Source organism: Talpa europaea, assembly GCF_964194135.1.
Source record: "Talpa europaea genome assembly, chromosome: 11".
NCBI classification, from domain to species: Eukaryota; Metazoa; Chordata; class Mammalia; order Eulipotyphla; family Talpidae; genus Talpa; species Talpa europaea.
Genome location: NC_140078.1, coordinates 91260238 through 91284201, shown reverse-complemented (window position 1 = coordinate 91284201; position 23964 = coordinate 91260238).

Sequence of the window (23964 nt, the reverse complement as noted above, 5' to 3'; positions counted from 1 at the left end):
AGATTTGTTAGCAAAAACTGTCTCTAAATATTTATGCTCAGCTAAATAATTGCTAAGTAATTCCAGTTTTCAGCTGGAAATCTAGGATAGGGACTCGCCTAAATTAGTAATCAGTGAGACGGTATATTGGTATTTTATCCAGCGGTCTTCTCGTTCAATGACACTTTTCACTTTCAGCATATAATTAATACCATTTTATAAAGGGCTTTCCGTGACCCCACATGGGAAGGCTTCTTTTGGAAATAGTTCCCTAAAATAAACAAAGCACTTAAAGCAGTCTATTCAATAGCATTTGTTTTAGGATTATTAAAGACACACAGTGTTTTGGCTCTCACACTCTGTGGAACGTGGGTTCCTTGGTTCACAGGCTCTTGCGTGTGGAGAGATGCACCAGCAGTGGCAGAGGAGTATTCCTTCATCATCTTGCACTTGACCTTCCTGAGAATCATCATATGTCGCTGACATTCTTATTACAGCCTCGACTGGTGCTTAGTGAGCCCAAGATTGAAAGCAGAACTCCTAGCTGCAGGAACTCTAGAAGAAAATATTTTTTATGAACCAAAAAACAAAGAGGAAGCTTCATCATTTAATTCTACTGCCAGAAAACCATCTTAGATAGTCTCATCCCACAATATTCTCATATCAGAATTGGGAATCAATTGTTGCAGGTTTTTGACCCCAATTCTCAAATAGTCTATATTCAAAGGGAGTTAGCTGAAATGGAAAGCAATACTTATTCTTTTTTCTTTTTTCTTCCCCTTCACACTATATGAATATTTTGAAAATGAAGATCTGGACTCTAAGGTGGACTTTGAGATCAGCAAATGATGTGATAAGGGATGCATCTAATTTTCCTTACTTACCCACTGCAAGTCTTGACAAAGTACTCCACAGTATCTGACTTTGATTCCTCACTGCTCTCTCATGTCCAAAGCCCATATATTCTGATTTTGGTCCTGGCCTTTCAACAAAATCATAATGTTGAAGGTCATCCATGACATTTTCATGAGCAAATCCAGTGTGCTCAGTTCGCCCAGTCTGTTTCTCCCTCTCTGCATCCCTCTGTCTTTCAGTTTCATGTGAGTCTGTGCATCCACTTCCCATTCCTTCTGCTCTCTAAGCTTCGGTTTCCTCATCTGGACACAGGAGTTTGGGTGTGGTGTCTAGGGATCTGAACAGGGAGTTCTGTGCTTTTGTGACTTTCTAAAATCATGCTGCAGAAACAAAGGGAATAACAGAGAGAAAGAAACTGAGGAAAGAAATTATTTCAGTGGAATATTAGGAGGGGGTGATGTAAATATTCTATTTTTCTGGTACATAGAAGAAACTATGACTTTGCCTTTTGTTTAACTCTTCCCCCCTTGAGAGGCCACATCACACAATTTGGTAAAGAGCAAGGACCCCAGAGCCCCCTGCTGACTTCAGAACCCCGCTCCCTTTCTGCTTTCTCCTTGTATGTTCTCTGTTATTTTTCCCTGATCATATTGAAATAAGGAACTGATGCTTCCAAAGGGGATTTTGAGGAAAGGATAAAGCAAATTATTTAGCCAGAGCAAATAAGTGTATATTGTTCCCTGTGTTGTTTTGGTTTTTTAAGACTAAGAGACAGAGAGGTTTTCCTCTCCCTACCAGATGGGAGATACAGAAATGGAGTTTTGCCATCTAAAATAGATCTATTCTGTCCACTAATGCAGAAATAACATCAGGCACGTTTTGAAAGCTCTGGATCTGTTTAAACCAATTAAAGTAAAGTTAATGTATTTTAATATCTGAGCCCTTTCCTCATCAATATATCTCTCCTGTGTTTTCTTCTCCAAGTCCAATGTGATGAAAAATACTCATTTACTCTCTTACATCTGTTAAACGTGGCTTCTTCAAGAATTTTGTTTGTTTTAGTTGTGAAGCCAAAAGAAGACTTTTTGTGGCTCTAAAACTGCTGTCAGCTTTCATGCCACAATACTCCAGGGCATTTCTCTCCTTCAGGCTGCTATTGTCTCCATTCTGTAAATAAATGTGCACTCGATAAAACTATTTTAACGATGCTAATATTAATACTTTGGTAGAGCACTTTATCTGCAAGGAAAAGCTTTGAGAGTTAGTAGAGACTTTGTCTTCTCATACATTTTAATAGAATATTAGGGTTGTAATTAACAAGAAAAACACAGTAGATCCACCTCTCACTTCCTTCACATTCATGTAATGATTACCAGTGGAATATTTGCTGTTCTGTACCCTTTGTAGGCCAATCAATATTTTGGTGCATGGAGAAGTCTGAAGCACAGAATTGTAGTGTAAACAAATGAGAAACATTAAAAGTATGCTAAATATTATAGCCAGTTGATTATGTAAATTTAAACAGTGTAGGGGAAAGGAATTGCTTATTAAATTAGTCTGTTTTTAGTTCACTCTGGCATTGTTTATTATACACCATAGCCAGATATTTCATAAATAGACTCTTTTTACAACCTGGAGGTTTGGGGAGTGCCAGCTAATTAATGAAGTGGTGCGTGCGATTGGAGGCTGTTGATGGACACAGCTTGTTTTATGGTTGATCATTTCCGTTGTACAGGTCAAGTCTTCTGTGGCATAAAGGCAATGGGGTGAGGGGGAGAATAGAGTGGTGAGAGAAAGAGGAAAGAAGTCTGATGGACACTTCTTCCAGTATAAGCACCTGTTACATCAATCTGTGAATTGGTTAATGGGTTGATTTTTTAACTACATCCTGTAAGTGGTCTTCATAGAAACAGCAGTCTAAGGTTTTCTACTAGCAATTAAATGAACGCATGCCACAGATGGTACATTTGATTACCCTGAATAGCCGAGGAGTAGCTACACATTTGTGACTGGAGAGTTTAGGAATACCCAAAGACATCTCTGAGTTACTCTGAATCAAAGTGACAGAGTGACCCAGGACAGATCTCAATATAAGGATCAGAAACTCAAAAGCAATGTAAAAGGAGAGGAGAAACCTGGTGTCCTGTGTCCTGTTTGAGAACATAAAAAATGAGAAAGAACCATACACTGGCGTTTCTGTTTCTTGGAAGTCAGCAAGGATGACTCTCAGTAGATTGGAAGACAGTTACAACCGAATTTAAATCCAGGCAATTAAATCCTGCTTTTGAAGATTTCTAAATCTTCCCAAGTCTGATACTATTAAATCTGCACATTCCATCTTTCAATTTCTTAGGTTCCTGGTCACTGATTTGCATTTAGCATTCACTTCTCTGTTCCTCCCTTACGTAGACTCAAACCACTCAACCACCTGGTCCCCTTAGCACCAATCCCCTGCTTCCCTTTTATCTTTCAGACCTTACATTTGTCTGCATTTCCAAAGTCCTAACTCCACGTCCATGTAGCCCCGGAGGTACTTTACTCTCTCTTTCATCTCCTCTCCCTGGGTGTAAATCATTCCCATCTGCCTACAGCGTAACTCCATTTCCTTCATACTAGCAGAGGACCTTCATCCGTTCTGTCTCTGATCTTGTATTATTTGCATCTATTTCTCCTTACTTACCCACTGAAAGTCTTGACAAAGTTACTCCACAGTATCTGACTTTGATTCCCCACTGCTCTCTCATGTCCAAAGCCCATATGTTCTGATTTTGGTCCTGGCCTTTCAACGAAATCATAATGTTGAAGGTCACCCGTGACATTTTCATGAGCAAATCCAGGGTGCTCAGTTGGCTCAGTCTGTCTCTCCCTCTCTGCATCCCTCTGTCTTTCGGTTTCATGTGAGTCTATGCGTCCACTTCCCATTCTTGCAATTCTCCTTCCTTGACATTCACAATATTGTGCCCCTCATGTTCTTCAAGTCTCTGATTGCAATCTCTGATTGCTGCTTTTATGTTTCCTTTGCTTGTCTTTGCAAAAGTACTTTATATGTATATATGCTTTGTATATATTATCCAGAACCTTCATGGGCTAAGTGTGTGGTGATTGCCATTTTACAGATGAAGAGGCAGAGGCTGAAAGAATTTAAATAACTTGTTCAAAGTCACATACCTTACAACTAATGGAGTCAAGATTTGACATCAGATCTAGAGCAAGAGCCCTGAGCGATACAGATTTCAGCTAATAACTGCAGAGGACCTGAAATGTTTTCTTCCCAGTGCCTAAGGTGACAAAAATAGAATCATTTACTCTATTGCATCTTATAACTGTGATTTCCAGAGTTCTTTCAATTTGTGAAGTTGTGCAGCCACAAACAGCGTTGCTGGAACTCTTTTGCTTTCCAAGCCAGCCACTTAATCTATGACTCTTCCTGCCTCGGGATCCTCATTTTCTGCTTTTTCTCCTTGTCAAATAGAACAACCCTTTCTATTTACACCCTGTATCCCCCTTGTGCTGGTCTATTAAGGTCTTCCCTTCCCCTTCCTAGTTGCATCATTTCTCCCCTTGCTATTGTGTCGGCTTTATAAGCTTGCAAGTCTGCTCCCCTCTTGCCCATTCTAAAAGATGCCCTCTCTCGTGACCACGTCCATTGTGAAATGACTCTGCACTCAGCTGTATCCATTTCTTTCCTCCTTATTTATGTTTCCACCTATTCTGTTCTGGCTTATGTCCCCACTACTCTTGAAAAGGTCTCCAAAGACCTCCCATAGATTTCTCAATACTGTGATGTCTACCAGCTCTACTCCTTAATTTGCTATGGTGTCACCACATTTTCCTGCTTTTCCTCCTGCCTTCCTGGCTGCTGTTTCTCAGGCCCCTCTTCTACCCACTACAAAAATATTCGATGTCCCAGGGCTTGGTCTTTGGCCCCTTTATTTCTCTCTGCCCCCATTCACCTTTGATGCTTTCATCCAGTTTTTTTTTTTTTTTTTAAGATTTATTTATTTATTTACATAAGAACTGTGGGAGAGTGAGAGGATTCACCAGAGCCAGAGTGGGGAACAGAACAGGCAGACTGATGAAATACACTGCTGAGGGGAGCAGCGGGCAAGACAGGAGAGGTCTGCCTCGCCATGTGGGACCCTTGCCAGCGGACCAGGATCAAACCAGTGCTGGAGAGGCTGTGGACAGCTTTACAGCGTGGCACTCAACCGCCTGCTCCACCAGGGGAGTCCCTCATCCAGTCTTACATATTTAAAGACCACTTATCTGATGATGATTTCAAATTCATACATCTGACCTTAATTTTTTTGCAGGCTTCAGATTTACATTTCCCACTATCTATGGTTCAACATATAAACCTGCTATAATCAAATGACAAATCATGTTATTTAACCTCAAACTTTCCCTTCAGTCATCTTCCAACTCTGCTCCGAGCAGAAATTCAGCAGTTGTTTTGATTCTTCTCTTGTCTTCACTCCCAGCATCTAACCCATCAGCATGTCCAGTCACTTCTCCAAACTATATTCAGTTTCATCCCAATTGCATTTTCACAATTCTAGGTCCATTTATCTTAATATCTTACCTTTGAACAGAAATCTCATCTTCCTCTCTTGCCCCTGTCAATCTGTTCTTCACACAGAAGCCTATGTTTTAAAACATTCATTGGGACATGTCATTTTCTTTAACTTCTTTAATGATTTCCCTTGGATGTTAGCGTAAAACTCTATCCTTTATCATGGCTTCCTTCCCTACTCACCTCTCTCACAACTTTCATGCACATTTAGGTCTTTCATGCCTCAGAGCCTTTGCACATGTGGATCCTTCTGCCTTGACATCTTTTCACAGAGCTGAATTTTTCAAGTTTTCATTAAAATGAATTCTCTTCAGAGCTCTCTATCCCAATCACCTTACATAAATTGACCATCCAATCTCCAAACAGGCTCTCTCATATCCTCTCTGTTTAATTCCCTCAGGAATTTTATTACTGTCTAAAAAATGTCTTCTCTAATTATTTATTGTTAGTTCTATGTCTCCACCCTCTAGACTAACACTGTCTGCAAGAATTTTCTGCAATGTTGAAAAGACCCTTCTGGGCTACTGCATATGGTAGCTACTAACTAGCATATATGGTTATTGGTCACATGAAACTTGACTACTGAGTCTAAAGAACTAAATTTTTAATCTTAATTATTTAAATGTAAATGTAAATAACCACGTGACTAGTGGCTACCATAATGAATGGAACAGTTCTTAAATATATAGTCCATGAAGACAGGGATTTTGTCTAATTTGTTCACTGCTGTTCCTCCAGTGCTTACAAAGTGCATGAAACATAGATAATGCTCAGTAATACTTGGTAAATTAATGTATGGATGAATGGATAATGAGTGATTTGTAGTGCAGATAAAATCCTGGGAGACAAAAAAAAAAAAAAAAGATTGTTCCTAAATGTGGCAAGCTTTGTAAGCAATACTACCCTCTTTCCAGAAATGCTCTTGGACTATATATGCCTTTCCTGAGTTCTTTAATTAGAATTCTAAGAGAGGAACCCAATATTGTAAATTAAATTTTTGACCATGTTGAAAACATGCTTGATTCTTTTGCTGTGTTTTGTTAACCAGCGATACAATTATGCTATCTATGGAGTTATCATACGTAATTAATGAATTAATCAATTTACTTAATTCACAGGCAGAAAGATATTCTGTTTTCTAATGTTGTCTACTAATTATGCAGTAAATCAAGGCTTTGAAGAGTTTCAACAACCATTCATTTTTTATGAATTAATCTTTCTTTGGCTTTCTTCTCTAGGGGTGAACAAATAATGCAAACATAGACCCAAGGATACATGAAGTCTGAATGCTAAGAGCATGCAGAAAATGTAGCTGAGTATAAAAAATATATGGAATTAATTTGCAAATGATGTTCTAGTGTCACTGGGCTCAGACAGGGTCAATCTGTGCCAAGAGCAGGCAAGACCCTGTGGTGCAAGGACAGTTAAGTGTTGAGGCCTTGATTTCTTAGAAAAAGATGTTAAATTAAACATATAATTGGTTAAAGCAGATGAATTAGAATATACAAGTAATAAATATAATTAAAAACCAGAATACATGGCTATAGCACAGCTTTGCCAATTTTGGTATTTATACCTATCTGAGAATAACTAGCACTATGATGTCAACTACTAGTATTACCACTGCTGCTGCTATGTTACCATTTTTGGAGAGCCTACGTGTGTGTCAGGAACTGTACTAAATACTTCACATACTTGGTTCTATTTAAGTTACTTTGATGAATGTATACTGGCCCCTTCCTGGAAATGTTACGCCAGACGTCCGCGATATGTACTAATAGTGTAACAGCAGACTTTCTCTTCCAGTTGTCCCCACTTTGGTCATTCTTGGGACTCTGGATCTATAACTTGTTTGGGTCTGAAATCTGCTGAGGGGCTGAGGATCTCTAGAGTGAGGGCTCAACTTCAACTTCAAGTCATCAGACCTGGAGACTTTGATTGTTAAATAAATCAATAGAGAATTAAGGGTGATTCCTTATTAATTTAACTCCTCGCAAGCCCATGTTTAACTGAGTACATCCAGAGAGAGCTATGGGTCAGAGTAACCTCCAGAATTTTGGTTGCTCATCAGCCTTGATGTCTGTTGTGGTTGACATTTGGTCTCTGCCACTGTGAAATCATGCCCGCTAAAGTTAGAGGAAGCTTGTACGGTAGTCCTTTCCACAAAGCTAGCATCCTAGAAAGGAGAGCTAAGGGATATCTTTGTGTGATCTTTCTAGGATTCAGGTCTTCTGAATGAGAGAACCTTCTGGGTTCCCTAAAAGGGTGTAGGTGAGAAATAAGTGGGCAGAAAGCACCTCATAGAAATAAGGCAGTGTTTCAGCCCCCTTGTCTTTCAACTCACTCTCTAAATTTGTGGTTCTTACACTGAACATACACCAGTATCTCCTGGAGGGCTTGTTAAGGCACATTGTTGTGCCCCACCCTAGGCTTTCTCATTTAGCATTCTGGGGTGGAGCCTAACAGACAAGTCCCCAATGTTCTGTTGGTCTGGAAACCCCACTTTGAGAACCATTGTTCCACATTATATATTGTAGGATTACTGGCTTTTTCATACAGTTCACTGAAGAAAATATTCAATCTATGTTGTATTGACCAACCTAGAGTTCCTTTAGAACCACAGCCAGTGATCTGAGCTAGCACAATGAAGGTAAACATGCTGAAGGCACATTTCTATTAAAGAATTAGAGCCATCCATGTTTTTGATCAAGTATCTTCTATATATATATATTTTTTAATTAAATTTTATTTTATTTTATTCCCCACCTACACCCTTGTAGGGAACCCACATTTTCTCTCATTAAGGAAGGCCTGAATCAGAGAAGGATCACATGAAAAAATCCCTTGGCTCTTCTTTCTAGGATGTCAACTTTGTGGAAAAGACTACAGTGGAAACTTCCTCTAACTATAAATAAACCACAGATTTGTATGATGTGCATTGACAAAGTTATGCAACGCTTTTCCTTGTTCCAGTCCTATATTTCTCACCCCATTCCAACCTGCAATCAGATTCTGGATATTGACCTATAACAATTGCAGGGGTGGGGTGGGGGTAGAGGAGGCATCTATCAGTCTCTTCCTGCACAAACTCTCTGCTTCTTAAAGCAAAGGAAGAAGTAAGGATATTTCATGGGAACTTTGCAGAGGAGGTTGGTGGGTTCAGGTTATGGCAAGCACCCTGAATACTCGCCAGAAATCACCATAACTATTGTCAGATGTGAGATCCCTACCTACCTTCCACATCAGAAGCTTTATGTGAGTGTGAATTCAGCTGTCATAATTCAGCAACCTTCTGACTCTTGCTGTGAGCTTTGGTTTTTGTCTTTTTATTTTCCTTCATCTTAGCCCTTATCTCTATGAGGTAAGAGATTCTCTGGGCATGGCCATGATAATCTCTGAATTTCATTTGGTGCCTTAAGGCAAGAATTTACTTATCTCAGTGTGTGACCTCTCACCTTAAAGATAAACAAATGCTAGCTTCTCTCCAGTCCCAGAATTCTTGGTGCCTTTTAAATGGTCATGTGAAACTGAGACATGGACCCTAGATTTTGGTTTCCAATGAGCATATGATACTGCGTATCCAACGGCAATAACTTAGCTATTTTGACATTGTGCTTCAGTGTCTTTTATCCAGTTACTAATTCCAAATATTACACATTTTCCAATTGGTGTCCGTTGTCCCCTGCTCCGCATTCTAATTTTAGTATCAGGGTTCTTTGGTCTCTAACAAAAAAGACCCTAAGAAAAAAGAAAGCGTGATATTACTAGACGCATAGCAGATAGCTCTTACAATTGGAAGAAAAGCTCAAACTGAAGCTTTGGAAAGCACTCAGACCAGAACCACTTTGGAAAGCTTGGTGGCAGAGATGAACAAGCAGTCTCTTGGGGCACCTGGTCACAGTGAATGACCTGCAGCTACTTTTGGTCTTTGAGGGATTGCCCTTACTATTCAGGTCCCAGGAGAAAGGGGCGCTTTGATCATGCGCCCATTTGCCAGCAGACACCATGTCCCCTTGATCAGCAGTCTCACCAGACTTGTATTCTGGTAGGGAGGAAGCAGTTCCCCAGGTGAAATTAGGATGCTATTCCCAAAGAAAGAAGAAAAGATTCCAGGCAAGTAAAAGCATGCACTGTCCACACCAATCACTGTTTACATTAAATTCCTCCCTGGTATATGTGAGTGGGCTCTGTAAGTTGTAAAGACTTTACACATATTTGGGGTCTTTATTTTACTAACATTTTTGGCTTTGGGAAAACCTAATCTCTGAATAATCTCTGCTTTAATTTTGGCTACTGTGGGTGCAAAATGATATGTACCTTCTTAATAAATCATAACATCTTTTAAGGACAGCAAAATGAAGAAAGACACAAGTGAGCTTTAATATCCAGGAGTGTAATAGTGTAAATCTCCTTTTAAACTTAAACCATATGGATTTATGGAGCAGTTGAAAATATGTCTGAAAGGCATTAATAGCCTTGACTAAATAGAAACAGACATCAAGCTCAGCACACAAACATCCAGAAAACCAATGGGATGATAGAGATGTACAATAAATACAATCAAAAAGACTCAATCAAATGTAGAATGCAGCACATCAAAGGTAAAACCTTTACCTATTATTAATTATGACAGTAATTTCTGTCTCATAACACTTCACATAGCAACTGTAACCAAGAACGTCTGCATTTTAAACTGAAGGTGCCTCATATGCTAAAGGGAAACAGGATATAAGCACATCTTCTAGGAGCTAAGAAAATGGTTGTGCGACATCCAAGCTTTCACGCAAACCACCACTTGACTGGTATGATGGTGAAAAATAGCATTTCATATTACACAATGATATGCAATTGTAAATAGAGTTTGGACAAGGTGGAAAGATGAGGTAAGGTTCCTAAGTTTCTTTAGTACATATTCTATGTTGTACATTTCAACAAATGCCATTAAAAAATAATACCCTCTTTTCATAAGTACCATTCAACCAAAGTATAAGCAATCATAAATATCTTTCATCTAGAAATAAACATACAAAAACAGTCACAATGCCAAGAATTCTTTGATAAACAGGATTTTCTTTACAATTAAATCTCTCATGATTTCTCTCATGTCTGTTCAATCAAATTTCTGCCTCCCAGGGTTCCCTTCTGTCTGTTCACATAAATCTGCAGAATCCTTGAACCTGCTTTCCAAGTCCTTAACCCCGTATCTCCACTTGTGTTCCCCAAATACCTTGGTTGAGATCTTGTTCTTGATCTTTTAAAAGTAAATATTAGGTTATTCATATGAAATGCCTAGTGCCTGAGCTAATTGTCCCTGAAAGAGGATTATTGATGCTTAGTTTGGGTCTGTGGGTCATACCCAGCTTCATCTAACAACTGTGAATAAAATCCATCTTATTTTTAGAATATAGTTTGGGCTGAACACCTACAAAATAGTTTGTTTATCAAGTACTCCTTACCCCACTTATATCTGATAGTGCTGGCAGTGGACATTTGTGGCTTCGGTAATTCCCTACATAAGTTGCTCCTTCCCAAGAAGTATACAAACACTTGTTTCTCCCAGACTCCTTTGCAGCTTGGCTGTGGATGTGTCAGCCTAAATGATTTACCCATGCAAGACTTCATTCAGAACTGAATGGCCTGTACCTAAAGGTTCTGCATGGGTAGGGAGGGACATTCAGTTTTCTGGCATGGTAGAAGCCAAAAATGGTTGAATTTGGTAGCATTCTTGTCAGCTTTGGCTTAAGAGGCAGCTGACTTGATAGCTTCTCACTCATCCAGTTCTTCTTACTGTGTTGGTGGTGCACTGGTTAGCATAGCTGCCATCCATTTCCCTCATAGCCTAGGACATTATTCATTGTTCCTAAAGTTTTAGAGTTGAGCCAGAGACTTCATTGCTCCTACTGCTTCCGTGAGCTTCCTAATATCCTTAAAAAATCTAATTTCACCTTAAATCACCAATGTAGATTCTGTTACTGCAAGCTAAGAAAACCAAACAATGCAGTACTGTTTGTATTTCTTTTAAGTGTGAAATAACTTGAGGTACGTGGAAGTTAAGTAATTTGTCTAACACCACCCAAAGAAGTAAATAAATGTTGGTGCTAGAATTGAAATCGGTACTTTTTCATACTTCATACCTGTAACTCTCTTCCCAGAATAAGCAACATTTTGAATGATTTTACAGTCACATATTCGTCAGGATATATTTGTACCTGGGCCTTTTTAGTGACAGGTTTTTAGATCAGAAGACTATAATAATCAGTCAGAAAAGAAAAAAATAGTCATTGCAAAGAGGGTGTTTCCATGTGTTTGAAGAGTCACGGTGTAAAACCGGGGAAGGAATTGAGGTTGGTGGGTTCAGGTTATGGCAAGGGCTAGAAGTGGAAAGGGCTAGAAGAAGCATATATGCGAAACTCTTTTTCATAGAAACTTCCATTGGAGACATATTTATTCCAGTCATGTCTTTTGCAAACCGTAGTCTGAAAATCAGAGAGTACCATAGTAAGTGACATATTCCCAAGCGACTGTATCTTCATGAAAGATATACAGGTCTATGTAGTTTGCTGTTTGGTTCAGATAAATTAAGCCTTTAAAATAACATGTTGCTTAATTTGTTTCCAGCTTTCTAAAGATATTGTTTTACCCCCTCCCATCATTGTCACTCATGCCCATCCTGGGAACACACAGCCCTGTTTTCAGGATCCTGAGGGCCTCTTCTGACTTGACATCCTTAGTGAAGGCTTAGAATCCCTTCCTGCTCCCTTCCCCACAAATTTTGTGGAGTCACAGAACTGTCTGAAATGTTTTGTTCACTGTCATTTGACTATGAATTCAGTTTGTTCTCAAGAATCAATAAAATTAGTTTCAAGATGTCCATGTCCTTTGAGTAGGCAAACATTCTTAGTTTCTAAGAAAGCTATTTTTGTTTGTGCTCTCCACGAATTGCTTTGTGCTGAGAAACTTCTTTTGCCCGTCCTTGTTCCTTTATTAATTAGATACTTAAATGGGTCTTTTAAAAATGAAAGTTCCCATTATTGTATTTAAATCATGCATTATTATTATGTATGAATTATCCAGCATTCTTAAACTTCAATTACTTTTTTTCAATGGAGATTAAGTACTGCATAAAGTGGTCCAAGCTGGTGGAGATGGCTTCTCTCTTTCCTAAGGCCTTTTAAAGATCATAAGTTCAGGAATTTAGACAAAAATTAATGGCCCCAATGATCACTACTCGGCTATTGTAACAGTCAGGACCTACATGGGATAAGAGAATCCACCCCAGATCTTCCAATATAGGAAAGTTTATATTAGAACAATAATACTAAAACAAAAGGGCAAAGAGGAGGTGATAACAGATATTAACAGCTGCAGAAAGTTGCTCTGATCTCTAGGGCCAGGAGGACAAAGTGGAAGAGGTGGTGTGACCAGAGGCAACTCCAGAGTTCCCTCAGGAAAGCTGGGCCAGAGGGGACCTGCAGCCACTGCTGGAGACACACCCAAAAGCAGAAAGATGGGGAGACACACTCTGCTGTTTCCCTCATCCCTCTGATCTTGCCAGGACTTCCCAAGGACACAGTCTAGCTGGACACCAGTCAGCAAGGGGACCTGGGAAATTAATGTTCAGTCCAGTGGGGAAAAGGCCAAGAGCAACAACCCAGTGGCTACCCCAGCACCCAAGAAATGCTTTGGAGCCAGAGCAAGAGTGTGTCTGAAACCGCTTGCATTTATCTTTCTGCCTCTAAGTCATTTAATGGGGCTTTTGGTAGGCGACTGTTCTGATAATACACACAAAACATTCTCTTATGTCATCCAATTGTAGTTATTTTTTAAATATTAGTTTATTTGCCTTGCCTTATGATGAGCTATTTATTTTTCTTTCTTCTATATATAGAACCCAAGATAGTATCAGTGCTAATGAAGTCTTATAATAACAATTATTATTAGCATGCTCTTATTCCATAAACTGGCAAGTTTCCGGTATGCCTTCCACTCCATTCCCATTATTATAATCATGTAATGTCTAGCAATAGCATCACATTAAAATTTCAGAGAATTTTTCTCTGTTCCCTGACAAAATAAAATCTTTACTTGTTTACAGATTGCAATTCCTATTTTTAGGCATAAAATGGGATAGCTATAAGGCATTTTCTGGTTGATCAAGCTGAAGGTAGCAAAAAGAAAGTGTGGCAAATGATATTTCATCAAAGTGTTGAGTGACAGTCAGTGTGTGGCAGAGGCAATGGGGGTAAAGTGAGGAAATCCTAGTGCGAAGGGATGGTAGATGATAAGGAGCTGGCAGTAAAGGAGGGAGAGGCTACTTAGGATGTTCCACAAATAAATTTAACAAGCACCTATCACATGCCAAGCATTGTTCCAGCTGCTGGCTACAGAGGGGAAAACAAGACAGATACACTCTGTGCTTCTGTGGATCTTATATTCTACTGGGAAAGACAAAACAAGTTTAAAATCTATGATCATTTCAGGTCAGGGTGTTCTAAGGAAGAGGCAGTATTTGCAAATAGGTAACTTGGAGGAGGTGACCAGGAAATTTCTCCCTGGGATGAGGGCTTCAAGGAGGCCAGAATGAGGACCGCAGGAGAAAGCATGCCAGACAGGGCCTAGTCCCAAAAGCCACAACCAGCTTAGCATTTTTGAGGACTCAGAAGACAGCTTGGTGGCTAGAACACAGCTAGGGAGGGAGAGATGAAATGGGTTGGCTGCTGCAGCAGCTGCATTTTATTAAACCCACAAATTAGGGTGGAACCATTATTCCGGGATGACTTGAGCAGATAACACTGGGATGTGTTGTGAAGAAGGGATTCCATTGTGCATGGCATCGTGCAAGGGGCTTATAGGACACAAAGACGAATAAAGTATAGTTCCTGCCTCTCAGGAGAAGCCCAGCTAGCGGGGGTGAGCCCAGAATCAGAAATGACTCAGGACAAGAAAGATATATAAATGATGCAATGTTTATATACAAGAATAACATTCAAATAACGCACCAAACCATTAAGAAAAGGTTTCATTTTCATGAAGACATTTCAAATGGATGACAATGCTGCAAATGTGAAACAAAATAATTCAATGTCAGGAAAATGTTACAAGGGACCCAACTATGTCAGATCTTTTGGTATCAGCCAAACCAGAATTTGGATCATAGATTTTAGAGGTAAAGAGGACATTAGTTCCCACTGAGGTCAAACCCTTCATTTTCCTAAAGAAGAAATGAGAGAAGTTAAATGAATAGTGCCCAAGGTGAGTAAACTTCCATCTTCCCAGGAATCTTTCTAGAATCTTTCTTGCTTTTCTTTTTGCACAAAAGGATAATAGGAGCATAGGCGTCAGCTTCAAACTATGCTCCACACATTCTGAAACAACAATTTAAAAGTTTAGTTCAGCTGATTTCATTCAGTCAGTCGGTCAGTCAACAAATACTTACTGAAAATATATCTCTCCTATGCCATTGAACATCTCCTAAATGCTAAGCATCTATGTGCTATTGAACATTTTATGCTAATCACTGCAGTCCTACAGGGCAAATCAAAAAAACCAAGTTAAAAATGTACAGTTGCTATTTCCCCCTCGCCAAATGTAATGGAAAGTAAGAAGTCATTATAAGTAGAACCATAATTTTCCCAAAGCATGACAGTAATTCTGGGCTTCCTGTCTATAAATAAGTTGGTCCACTCTAAATGGACCCCACTGCACTTCTTTAAATCACAATTACTGAATAACCATCCACAAACAGCTGATGTTGGAATTGCACGATGTAGATGAGCAAACTTCATACTAGAGCATTTAAAGATATGTCTGTGGGATGACTAATAGCCTATATGGAGAGTGAAATGCTCAGCTGCTCAGAATTCTTAGCAGGTCTCTGAATTCTGTCTAAAAATATTGGCAGCAACATCTGCCCTCATTGTTGACGCATGCTGAGAAGGCTTTAATATTCAACCAGAACAGGTAGGCTCTTGGCTTTCAGGGGGTTGAATAAAGATCCTCTACCCAGCAATCTGTGTAGATTGCATTTAAACTTCCTTGGAGATACTGAAGACTGCTGGAAATTTAAATTTTAGTTTCAGATGATTGGTACTTGTTAAGGAAATCATTCATTGGGAGTCAAGAAACATCTAATGTCATCAATGCTGTGAACAAGTCCATGCTCTGAATGTCCTGTCCATCCCCTATATACTCTTTGTTGTGTCCTACTGACCACTCATGGACCATGTATGGGTGGTCTTCTGACCCCTGGACATACCATGTATTTTCTAGCCCCAGTGCCTTTGCTCCAGTTTCCTTTGCCTGCAATCTGTCTCATCCCCTTGTTTCTGTGCCTAAAACAAACATACGCTCAGCCTTAAAGGCCTAACTCAAAATTTACTTCCATCTCCATCAATATATTCACAACTTGCCCAGGGTTCTATAACTTTATTATGCACAAGGTCTTACTACATGCCATGTATTTGATATGCATTTATCTAACAATTTTCACAACTGTTTTCCTTCATTTAAAAAAAAGGAGGGAGGGCCTCCCCAATGGCACAGTGGTTGAGCGCTGGGTTGCAAAGCTGCCCCCAGCCTCTGCAGCGCCGTTTCGATCCCCGGCACCCGGGTGAGGGTCCCACATGGCGCGCAGACCTCTCCTGCCGCCTGCTGCTCCCCTCAGCAGTGTACTTCGGTTCTTCTGCCTGTTCTGCTCCCCGCTCTGGCTCTGGTGAATTCTCTCACCCTCCCGCGCTTCTGACTGTGCCCATTGCTTGTATAAATAAATAAATAAATCTTTTTAAAAACAATTTAAAAATTAAAAAAGGAGGGAATTGAGAGCTAAGATCAAGTCGATAGCAATAAGTAGAGGTGAGATTCAATCTCAGACATATGGGCTCAACTTCTGTTTTCTAGCTTCAGGCTTCTAGCAGCCAATCATATCACAGCTAGTTTCAGAGGTCACACTTATGCTTTGGAATGTGAACTCTGATCACCAAGACCAGACCAAGATCAAGTGGAGCTAGAGTTTGAAGACAAAGATCAACCCAGTCTACAAACTTGAGTTGATGTACACCACGTTGGTGGCGAAATTGAGATCTGTTATGGTAAAATAGTGATTTATTAAACAAATTTGGAACTAGAAAGCACTATGTGTTATGGGCAGGCAGTTCTGATATGTCTGTTCCTTAGTTTACCTGCTTGCAACCCATAGGAAATGCCTGTCATTCTGTATCGTTGTAAAACTTGTCTGTGAATGACTCTCCCATTTTCTAGAATTATTCATTGGTTGGTTTATCCAAGTAATATGTAGTGAACATCTATTGTGTTCAAGGCACTGTAGAGAGTACAAAGAAGTATAAATTAAAATCCACACCATCCAAAACACACATAAATGATGTATGACACATATAGTCATGGCTATAATGGAACTTTATGCAGCTATTCAATTTTAGGGGAAATATTATTTACATTTTATTAATCCAGGTTCATACTTTTAAGCCATCCTCAGTTTACAATACATTTCTGCTCTATACATAGGAGGAATTAAGCTGAAAGAGGAGGGACGAGAAGGTTACAGAAAGCATGGAAGGCAGATTAGTGCATCTAAAGAAAAATAGAGCCATAAAACACCATGATTGTTCTGAATAAGTATCTCAAAATCTCATTGTCACTTTTGTTTCCAATGACAAGTTTTAAGTCAGTATAGTTAGAGTTAGATGGTGCACCATCCAAAATGCTGCCCAAAATGGTGACAACATAAATACTTAATGTCTCCTCCTTCCACATACATATACAATGACATTTCATACATAGTTGAGGTCATCAGTTCCCACCAGTCTGGGATATTTTTCTATTCTTACAGCCTTCTCTCTCATTCCTTTAGGCAAATTAGCAGGGCTCCATCAAAAAGCATTCTTAATTCATAAGCAGATAATACTTTGAGCTGGCAAGTCTTGTCGCTGTGTACAGCGCTGGCATCCATTCCTTATGCAACACCCCAGCAACTGCTCCGGAGCCAAATCCCCTGTTAAGTTCTGTGCCGCACTGTTTATGTCTCCTGTAGGGCCTCCAGAATGTATTTTGTGTATCTTGTCTTTGTTGGTCCAGAACTAGAAACCCAACAACATTGGTTAGAACAAATGTTAGTTTTTAATGGTTTGTTTCTTTTCATGTTCCATTTATGTGTTTATCCCTTACAACACTTATCCTAGTATTTCCATCTACAGATATCTGGTGACTTAGTCTTCAGTTGTCATTTTTGTACCAATGGGTAAGGAACACAAGCTGAAAATTACACCTTTGTTCTTAAAAAGGAATTTAGAGGCAAGGAGTTGTAATTTCACAAGGAGTTCTTTTGTATTTCATCTCTTGGTGGCAAATGACCATGTAGAGTAGAAACCTTGACTTTATTTTAAAATGATCCACAAGACCCTAAGGACTTGGGAACAGAAACGGTGTTTAACTCAATAGTATATTCTCTGTACCTCACCCAGAGCTTCCAGAATAGATGCTCAGTCCATTTATTTTTAATTCAACTAATAAAAAAATGTGGTTCCTTTGTTTATGCTGCAGATGAAATCTGCTGATAATGTTACCAACATTTAGGGGGAAATTCTTGGATTTTAAAGAATGTAGGTAGCCAGACAAATAGTATGTGGATTGATTAAAAGAGTTTTGCCTTGCGTTCCCAGGTATGTGGGATATATTTTAATTGGACCTATTCTGCTTTGCATCTCTCCCAGGTGCTATAGAATCTACCCAATACAAACACCTACCAAACTGACACTCTGCTATAAAAAGACAAGCAAAAGTAAGAGTGTGTGTGTGTGTGTGTATAGCCATAGCAACCTCTATTACTCTCTTTGTACAGGAACATTTGACCTTTGCAAACACTCCATTCCATAATCATGACTTAAATGCATGCTCTAAAGTTAACCTTTTTTGTCAAGCATATGATTACCATAGGAAGACATGGCAGTGGTGTAGGGTAGAGGAGGCATGAGGTCCTGCTGTTCCTTTTTGTAGTCACTTTATCAGCCAGAGGAGTAAGTTTTCCCCTGTGGCTCCGTTCAGCGTGGGTCGTCATTTTTCAGCAGTGAAAGCTCCATCACCAGATAGCAGCCTCTCCAACGGAAGAAAGAGGATCTGCCCCTTTAAATTTTCAGCAGGCAACTGGCATTTTATTATTTACGTATTTCATGTCATTATGTTGGATAATATAACAAATGATGCAATCAGATCCACGGGAAATTTAAAGTGGTGTACACCTGTTCTCACCTGGGAGAGGAGCAATAGCTCATACACAACTTCCCCAGCTGAAAACCAGCAGTACACAAAGCTTTCCATAGAACCATGCTCCCAGACTGACAAATAGGCCAAGTTGGAGAACATGAAATAAATTCCTTTAACCTTCTTTAATGAGCTTCAGGCTTGACTTTTTTTATTTTTATAAAATGGCCTTTCCTCATAGTGAAAAAAAATTTGGTAGCGCAATCGAGTCCCTGAACTGCCATTGAGGCAGAAATGTGAAAACCAAGTATAAATCACAACTGCTTTTCTGATTCCTGCCTGAATTTGCCTGCTAGTCCTAGAGACGGACCTATTTATCAGTAATGTTGTTACTTTTATTTGCAAACTGTATGCAGAGGTTTGAAAGGATTGTGTTTTCTATGGTTAGTGAAGGAGGAAAATCGAGTTTTCCCAAAAAATGAGTCATGGGTCATGCGAAAGGATCAAGCTCCACCCTCCCCCCTGAGCTTTTTAGCATCCTTAAAAAGTCTGGAAGTTCTGGGGGGCAGGGGCTGGGGGCAATGACTCTCTAGCCAGCTTGGTGTCTAAGTGGTCTATGTCAGCCTTCCTGAACCGGTGTCAGAATGGGAGGGGTGCAGAGGCAGTAAACACCCAAGTTCACAGCCAGTCACCTGCTTCAAGGCCAGGTTCCAAAAGGAGGATGGACATTCTGCAAAATCTTTCTTTTTCTTGGGAGATATTTGCTCCAAATCCTGATGTAGTCTCCTAGCCAGCTTAGTTTACCTAGTAGGTCTGCCAGTTAAAATACAGGACCCCCGGGGCGCCGCTGACGCTGAGGACGCGCGCAGGGGCGGCCCTAGAGAGGCGGGGAGCCGGGGCCCTGCGCGCCTGGTGGGAGGAGGAGCCGCACACGCAGCCTGGAAGGCCTTGCATGAGGACTCCCTGGAAGGCCTTGCATGAAACTGGAAGGCCTTGCATGAGGACTCCCTGAAGGGCCCTTCCAGCTGCGTAAGGATGGCATGGACCTGAGTGAATGTCTTTGGAATTCTTGGCCAAGGTGAGACGGACCCGGCGGTACCTCAAACTCTAGGAAGAGCCTCCAACTTTCTTTCCACTACTGGACGCCCTCAGGGAGCTCTCTGTGCACCCCACAGGAGCTTCACTGCACAACCTGGGCATCGTGGCGCTGGAGAAGACTTTCTGCGCGGGCCTCTGCAAGGGTCCACGCGCGTCCCCAGGCCCTGCCGCGGAAGGGAGACTGGGCAGCCAGTCCTGGCTACACGCGCCAGTCGGCGCCCCCAGACGGGAGCCGCCGTGCATGTCAGCTGACTGAACTTGAGGCCCGCTTGAGCACAGGCTCCCCATGAGCGGATGCCAGACCGCGTTGTTTACCCCTCACGGCCCTCTCAGGACATGGGCTACACCTGCAGACGCCAAGTTTAGGAGGCGTTTCCATGAGCGCACCAATGCCAGAGCAGACCGCTCCCTCCAGAGAGTACGAGGAGCCTTAAAGCCAGGTAAAGAGACGGGCCTCCCCTGCGCCCTAGCGGGTTAAGGCTCAGTGCTACTGTGCTGCTGCTGCTGCTGCTGCTGCTGCTACTGCTGCTGCTGCTGCTGCTGCTGCTGCTGCTGCTGCTGCTGCTGCTGCTGCTGCTGCTGCTGCTACGGCCTGAGTTCGATACCCGGCCCAGGGAGCCTAAGCCACGTAAGGTGCAGGGGGCCTCTCCTCTTGCCCGCTGCTCCCCTGAGTGCTGTCATTCAGTCATGTTCGTTCTTCCTGCCTGTGTCTCTGTCCCCCCCCCCTTCTGTCTCCGTCTCCCCTCCTTCCCACCACCCCCCATGCAAGGACACAGAAACATCAATTCCAAAGAACACCTGCACCCCTATGTTTATAGCAGCACTATTTACAATAGCTAAGCTTTGGAAACAGCCCAAATGCCCAAAAATAGATGACTGGATCAAGAAGATGTGGTACATATACACCATGGAATATTACTCAGTATTCAAAAAAGATGAACACATGCAATTTGCAGCAACATGGATGGCGCTGGAAGGGATCATGCTCAGTGAACTAAGCCAGAAAGAAGAAAAAAACCGGATGGTCTCACTCATAGCAGGAATCTAGAAAACTTAAACAAGGGACCAGGATAAACGAGTAACTATAAGAAAGTGAAATTCAAAATCAACAACTATGATTCAGAGGCACTCTATGGGGGGAAGTGGGGGGCGAGGAAGGGAGGAATTGGGGTCAAAATAAGGGGGTTGCAATTGTATGGGGAATATAAAAGTGTAAAAAAAAAAAAAGCAACTATAAACCAGAAGAAAAAAAAAAACCAGGTCTGAGAAACTTGCTGGAAACATCAGTTGAAAGAACTGAAAACAAGGGGAGCCCGTCAACGTGGAAGCAAGAACTCACAGCTAAGGAGATTTTAAGCCAATGTGTACATGACCTCCTCTTCTCTATCCAGTCCTCTATTTGGGTGTTTCCATAGCTTACTATTGTAAATAGTGCTGCAGTAAACATAGGGGTGCAGGCGTCCTTTGGGTAGATCCCTAGAAGTAGAGTTGCTGGATCCTAGGGAAGCTACAATTATTAGTAGTCGAGGAACCCCCACATGCTTTCCGTCGTGGCTGGGCCCGTGTGCACTCCCACCAGCAGTGCAGGAGAGTTGCTCTTTCTCCACGTCCTCGCCAGCATTTGTTGTTGCTAGTGTTTGCCATTCTCACTGGTGTCAGATGGAATCTCATGGTGGTTTGGATTTGCATTTCCCTGATTACGAGTGATGTTGAACCTTTTAACAAAAAAAAAAAAACAGGACCCCCAGTTAAATTTGAATTTCAGATTAACAGGTAATCTTTTAGTATGTCCCAGATAGTACATGCTGGAGTTCTAAAATATAATCCATACCCCGCAACACCAAGTCTCACAAGACAGGTAGACATATAATGAATTACTAATTATTCTTAAATTACGTCTAGTATTAATTATAACTAAAATGACATACAAAACATTATGCATGTAAAATATTTTGTACTGAAATAACATCAGGATATTTATACTAAAAAAATTTGTTTATCTGAAATTCAAATTTAACTAGGTATGAGGGTTTCTTTGTTTGGTCTGGTTTAGGGGTGCCTGGTAACCCTATTAAGAAGAAAAGGATCCCCAGTACCTGGGTTACCTCTAAACAAGTGTCCTACTTGACTCCTTTCACCTGGATCCACACCCACAGCCCAGTCACATACATCATGACTAGCCCATTTGTTTACAAAGGATGCCGTAAGAAAGGAAGTCGAGGAAGAAGACTTCCTCCTTCATGTTTATGGCAGATGTATCAAATGCTGTCAACCCAAACTTCCCCCAGAAAGTGCCTCTTCCAAGTGGGCGGTGGCTCTGTCCCCTCTACCGCAGCAACCATGTAGAAGAAGGAGATTCTGGAAGGACAGCCAGCTTCAGGGTCTCTGAGCTCTAGGACCTTCTATCTTTACCCCAAGTACTATGGACAGACAAATGTCCTTAGAGATGGCTCATCCACATCCATAACCTTCCTCCATGGGGTGGAATGACAGGAAAACATTTCCACCTAAGCACAGGGTAACGTATTTCTGGGGCTCTGCTAATTCTTACATCAGAATGGCGTACAAGTCAACTAATGGACTCACATGAAGCTTATACCACACATTGTATTTTTTTTTTTGAGATTTTCAGTTTTTTAAACAAGCAAATGATTGACTGATTGTTGAGGTAATACTGGCTTACAAGCCTATATATGATTTAAGGGAATAGGGTCACACCTCCTAGGATGTATGTCACCACACCACTCCCACCATCAAAGCCTTTTTACCATAGATCATCTGGCCCCTTCCCCTTCCTTCCCACCCCTGCCTGCCCCTCTAGTAGCCTCAATTCTGCAGTCATTTTTAGGGTTTGTTCTGGTTAGTTTTTATTCTAACCAGTTTTTATGCATACCAGAGCCACAGAGGAAATAAGATCAAGTTCTCACTTTCCTGTCATCAGTCTGACACTCGGGATAGGATCACATCTTCTGAACAATTATCTACCTGAGCATCAGAGATGCTTCTCCTTCTCAGAGTATTTTTGTTTCTTTTTCATGGCCAGCCCTGTAAAAGGTTTCCATCCTTTTGGTAATGCATGCTTTAGCGGACATTAATGAATGTCCATAGCTGTGACTGTCAAATTTGTGTATATCAGAAGCAGCTGAAGGGCTTGTTAAAAAACAGGTTGAGTTTCTGATTTAGTAGGTCTTAAGTGAGTCTTCAGGATTTGCATTGGTAATATGTGCCCCAGTGATGCTGACATTGCTGGTACAGCTCTGGGCTATAGATCAATCTTCCTTACTGTGGCCAAATATTGTCCTCTCGTGGATGTAAGACACCAGTCTCCTATTTAAGTGGCCATCGGAAACCTCCAAATCAATTACAGAAAACACATGGGTATGTGTGTGAACGTGCACACGTTATAATATTTATGTATCAATTACATTGAACGATAATAAATCCATACCTAGCTAGTGTTATGCTGAATAAAAAGCACTGTGGTTTTCACATACCTTTGCTCTTAGTGAAACAGAGATTTTCCTCTATACTTAGGATTCATTTCTCTTCCCCACCAAACACTATGTATATAATATTAATACTAGGAGAAAATAGAAAATTTGCAAGTGAATTAACTTGTAGTTACAAATAACTAATTAGAAATTGTTTTCCTTATTTAGTAAGTAATACATATTTTATTACAAAATTAAAAAAGTTAAGAAACACGAGCAAACTAAAACCAAAGTTATCCCAAATTCCATGGCCCAGGAGTGTTATAGATCTTTCCTATCTTTTTTTGCTTTCCCCTTTTTACTGTTTTATGAAATTGGAATCACATTGTACACACTGTTTCATAATATTTTACCAAATGATAAATTATGGACATTTTCCTATGCCATTAAATATGCTTCAACAGTGTGATTTCTAGTGACTACAGAGTGTTCTTTCACAAAGATATGCCATAATTTATTTTGTTTATCCTCTCCTGTTGAGTACTGAAACTATTTCCTTTTTTGCTAGCATAAATAATACCAAGAGAAATTTCCAGGTTGAAATGCCATCCTGGCTGGTTGCCACAAGATAACTTCATCCAATTTTAAACTAAAATAACTATAAAGACCAGAAAATATAAAAACTCACAATGATTCTAAAAATTTTGATGTATGGACAATTCAGTGCCAGAATCTGATTCTGGGGGGACTAACTACTAGCCATAAGACAGAAAGAACTGAGCAAAAGGAAACTCTTCAAGTTTTAGCTAATGAAAT